Raw genomic sequence first — 5,637 nt, 5'->3', positions numbered from 1 at the left:
TTACAGTATGAGTTTCTGTTGTGTCGTGTAGAGTGATATAACACCCATCTGTCATCAGGATCATTAGATGAGTTCTCTGTCAAAGGACCTCGTTATTGATGTTGTGTAACGTGTAAACACGTTATTATTCCGGCTGTATTAAACACACACGTTATTGTTTCTGCTGTATTAAACACACACGTTATTTTTCCGGCTGTATTAAACACACACATTATTGTTCTGGCTGTATTAAACACGTTATTGTTCCGGCTGTATTAAACACGTTATTGTTCCGGCTGTATTAAACACACATGTTATTGTTCCGGCTGTATTAAACACACATGTTATTATTCCGGCTGTATTGAACACACACGTCATTATTCCGGCTGTATTAAACACACACGTTATTATTCCGGCTGTATTAAACACGTTATTGTTCTGGCTGTATTAAACACACATGTTATTATTCCGGCTGTATTAAACACACGTTATTGTTCCGGCTGTATTAAACACACACGTTATTGTTCCAGCTGTATTAAACACACACGTTATTGTTCCAGCTGTATTAAACACACATGTTATTGTTCCAACTGTATTAAACACACATGTTATTATTCCGGCTGTATTAAACACACATGTTATTGTTCCAACTGTATTAAACACACACGTTATTGTTTCTGCTGTATTAAACACACACGTTATTTTTCCGGCTGTATTAAACACACACATTATTGTTCTGGCTGTATTAAACACGTTATTGTTCCGGCTGTATTAAACACGTTATTGTTCCGGCTGTATTAAACACACATGTTATTGTTCCGGCTGTATTAAACACACATGTTATTATTCCGGCTGTATTGAACACACACGTCATTATTCCGGCTGTATTAAACACACACGTTATCGTTATTATTCGGCTGTATTAACGTTTTCTGGCTGTATTAAACACACATGTTATTATTCCGGCTGTATTAAACACACGTTATTGTTCCGGCTGTATTAAACACACACGTTATTGTTCCAGCTGTATTAAACACACACGTTATTGTTCCGGCTGTATTAAACACACATGTTATTGTTCCAACTGTATTAAACACACATGTTATTGTTCCGGCTGTATAAACACGTTATTATTCCAGCTGTATTAAACACACACATTATTTTTCCGGCTGTATTAAACACATTATTGTTCCGGCTGTATTAAACACACACATTATTGTTCTGGCTGTATTAAACACGTTATTGTTCCGGCTGTATTAAACACACACGTCATTATTCCAGCTGTATTAAACACACACGTTATTGTTCCGGCTGTATTAAACACACACATTATTGTTTCTGGCTGTATTAAACACGTTATTGTTCCGGCTGTATTAAACACACACGTCATTATTCCAGCTGTATTAAACACACACGTTATTGTTCCGGCTGTATTAAACACACACGTTATTTTTCCGGCTGTATTAAACACACTTATTATTCCGGCTGTATTAACAACACGTTATTTTCCGGCTGTATTAAACACACGTTATTGTTCCGGCTGTATTAAACACACACGTTATTATTCCGGCTGTATTAAACACACACGTTATTATTTCGGCTGTATTAAAACACACGTTATTGTTCCGGCTGTATTAAACACACGTTATTGTTCCGGCTGTATTAAACACACTTATTGTTCCGGCTGTATTAAACACGTTATTGTTCCGGCTGTATTAAACACACACGTTATTATTCCGGCTGTATTAAACACACACGTTATTGTTCCGGCTGTATTAAAAACACACGTTATTTTCCGGCTGTATTAAACACACACTTATTTTTCCGGCTGTATTAAACACACACGTTATTTTTTCCGGCTGTATTAAACACACGTTATTATTCCGGCTATATTAAACACACACGTTATTATTCCGGCTGTATTAACACACACGTTATTGTTTCTGCTGTATTAAACACACACGTTATGTTTCTGCTGTATTAAACACACACGTTATTGTTCCGGCTGTATTAAACACACACGTTATTGTTCCGGCTTTATTAAACACATTATTGTTCCTGCTGTAGACCCAGTCTGAAAGAGCGAGTGAAGAATGAGCTGATCAGGTTATTACACAATAACTACACAATCTTCTGGAGTCTGGTTCTGTGATGCTCCTACAGTTGGGTTCATTTGATTATTCTAAATATTTACAGTATGAGTTTTCTGTTGTGTCGTGTAGAGTGATATAACACCCATCTGTCATCAGGATCATTAGATGAGTTCTCTGTCAAAGGACCTCGTTATTGATGTTGTGTAATGTTCCAGAAACACACCCCAGTTCAAAGGGTCAGCATGTTTTCCCTTCCATCTGGACAGTAGTATTGAAGTTGACCGAAACAATAAACCATATGTCTTTGTGACATGATCAGATGTTTGGTTTTTGAGTGTATGTCATGAATATTCCAGTGGAATCACTATAAAAAGATGACGCATCAGTGCCGGGAATCTGACTGGGACAGGAAGTAAGGCACCTGAAGGAGGAAGTGAGAGCTCCCATGAGACTCTGTTCTTCTCTTCTCTTTAACTAGATCAGCTGTGACAAGAACCCAGCAACAAAAATATATGAATATCAAACATGAAGTTTCATTGTCAGTGTGATTAGAAAGGATATTAGAGAAAGCTTCCTGTATTCTTTCTGTTAATGATGTTGATGATTAGCTCATCGGTTCAGCATGTCGTTCTCTGATCTCCAGTTAAAGTTATAACGTAAAGTCATGTAGCAACCTGCCTCCAGCATGTGAGAAACTCACAAAGGCTATAGTTGACTGATCTCGACCATTGAGCTCAAACACACAGACACACCCGATTAGACTTTCATTAAAACTTAAACTGAAGTCAGAAAATTCACTGAAGAAGAAACTCAAATCATACAGTGCCCTCATAACAGCCTAGTGGCAGGAGAAACCTAGTTTCTCCCAAGGGTTTCTGTAACCGATGGAGTTTTGGTTCCTCTGGTTTGATTAGTTGGGGGCACTTAATATCCAGCGATATCCTCGACTTGATTGCACAGATACTATTTAAACTTAACTGAGCTGGATGATGATAATCACTGAATTCAATGATAAACCGAATTCTACAGAAATTGAGTGTTTACTGTCCTTGTGCATTATTGACAATGTTTACTGTTTAATACTGTAAAGCTGCTTTGACACACTCTGTATCGATAAAGGCACTTTGTAAATAAAGGTGACTTGACTTGAGTAGGCCAAGGAATTATAATCTAGCATGTGCTTGTAATTGATGTACAAGGAAAACATCAATATAAGTTAAAAATTATACATTTGAAAAAACTCTTCTATACATTAGACACAGTGGTGTGACATCAGACACGTCCAGCTGGTTGAGCTTGTGATTACACAGACACACCCCGAGAACACGAAGCACTTCAATAAACCTTCACAGGTGTCCGAGTTTGATCTATATATGCAGTTGTTAATCGTCTATTATTAACAGTTTTTTACCATAAAGTGAGATGAACAATCAGACATTCACTGGGCTTGATTATTATTATTATTCTTTAAAAAACACAGGCCAAGGAAACTGCTGTTACAGAGAATTAATCATCTCGACTTGAATAATCTCTGTCCTGCCTTTATGTTTTTTTTTTTTAAACATATAAGAGGTTTCTTATGAAATGAAGGGCTGTGTATGTAAAGACAAACACACGGACACTGAAGGAGAATCTGGTTCAGAACGAGGGGGATTTCTGGCTCAGATAAATGAAACTGGAGCTGTGAGAATATTGTGGTTTCATGTTTCTATTTTGATTATTTTTATAGACCAGAAACAATTCTGGAATGTGACATGAAAGAAATGCAGAAGTGGAGGTTAAATCTGATGATATAAAGACTTTTGCTGTAGTTTCAGCACTCAGACTATGAGGAAATCTCCTAATTTCATAGGTGCTTTCCTCTTATAAAACTAAAAGGTCAGCTTACGTGAGCGAGGGAATCTATTTTGAGTGTCTTCCGTGGGTCTATTGTACATGAATGAGGTTTTTTCTTGTCTTTGTGATGACTTTAAAAGCACTGAGAAGTAGATGAACTCAAATGACAAACACTTCAAAAGTAAACACTGTTCAATCACTTCGTGCTGTTCCTGTGATCTCGTGCTTCTTGTGAATTCCTGTAAGGTGTGTGTCACGTTAGCTTGTGTTTCAGTCGAATTATTTCCTGCTCTGGATCAGTTTCTGCTCTTTTGTTTCGACACTTTTCTGAAATCTGACACTCTCACAAGAACAGAACAAGGAATCTTTATTTAAGACTGAATTACAGCGGACAATTAAACTCACAGAATATCATGTTACCTGCAAAGAAAACAAACAATGACCCGCACCTGATGCACAATAAACAATGCTGAATGACATTATATATAGAGAAAGAAAGAATAATCCTATATACTAATCCCATCACCACAAAAACTCATACAGCACTAATATAATACAGAATCAAGTCATATGAGCTGTTATAATGCCATCTCTTTCTGTCTTCATCAAAAACAAACCCCTTTAACCTTATTTTAATGTGGATTTTACTGTTGATTCTGAGAACAGCAGTTACAGTCAAACAGAATAATTAGAGGACTTCTCGAGAATAGCATGAGCTCATAAAAGTTAATTATCAATGGAAGAAAACAAAAGAACACGCTGAGACACGCCTGAAGTCAACACTCAGGACGTTCTGGTCCAACAGGTTCAAAGTTACTGATTATTATCTTATGTTAACCTTCTGACAAAACAGATCAGAGTAATACTAATAACACTAATCCAGATAGAGTTTAGAGATTATTATGGTTTACATTCTTTTACACACCAGAGCCAAATGCAATGCTTCAGATCTGCTCACGAACGAGAGAAGAAGAGTCACTTTCTTCCTCTTTATTTGCTCTCTGAATAATCCTTCCTAACTTCCTCATAACACTGGATTCCTCTTCTGACGTCCGGTGTCTTCTCTGAGCCGTTGCTCTCACGTTCCTGTGCCGTCTACTACTCAGTAGTGAACAATGATAAGACTGTTTCATGGAAACAACTGACATCTGCCTGCGGCGGCAAATGAATCTGTACACTGACGGCTGCCTGACTGACAGCGATTCTCACGAGCGGCTCTGCGCTCCTTTCCCCTTCAGGATCCGACGCACCTGCGGACAGCACAGAGAGACAAGGGTCAGTGATTCGGTCCTCTGACCGCTTCATCCATCGACTCGAACGCTTCAGCGCCGCACGAGCAGGACGTGTCTGCTATGACTGATTCCTTCAGGTGAAGAACCACAGCCAAAGTACAGTTTGAGAGACGCTGGGAATCACACGATTATGAAAATACAGTCTAGTGCACCAATCTAGTGGTATAATGAGATCACGGCTGTAATAGAAAGTTTAAGAAAAGTCTTGTGAAGTCTATCTGAAAAGAGCATCATTACGGGAAGAGCATTCTGAGTCTATATGGAGCCTAAAGATCTGATCTTAACACAACCGGGATAAAAGATTCTCATGTTACCGTGTTAATCAGACTGAACTGTCCAGATCTGATTCAGATTTTAATCCAAACACTTTTGAAATACTGCGCATGTGCAGCGACCTAAAAACAGCGTAACGAGATGCAGAAAGAGCTGCTCTTCAG

General features: G+C 38.1%; 1 pseudogene; it reads right to left on the bottom strand.

The window, feature by feature from the left end:
* Positions 1-4,258: 4,258 nt before the first annotated feature.
* LOC113044702 (NF-kappa-B inhibitor zeta-like) overlaps positions 4,259-5,637 on the bottom strand; it is a 7,729-nt pseudogene continuing 6,350 nt past the window's right edge.

Source organism: Carassius auratus, chromosome 26, assembly GCF_003368295.1.
Source record: "Carassius auratus strain Wakin chromosome 26, ASM336829v1, whole genome shotgun sequence".
NCBI classification, from domain to species: Eukaryota; Metazoa; Chordata; class Actinopteri; order Cypriniformes; family Cyprinidae; genus Carassius; species Carassius auratus.
Note: the sequence above shows the minus strand (reverse complement) of the source record. Positions and strands in the feature narration are given on the sequence as shown.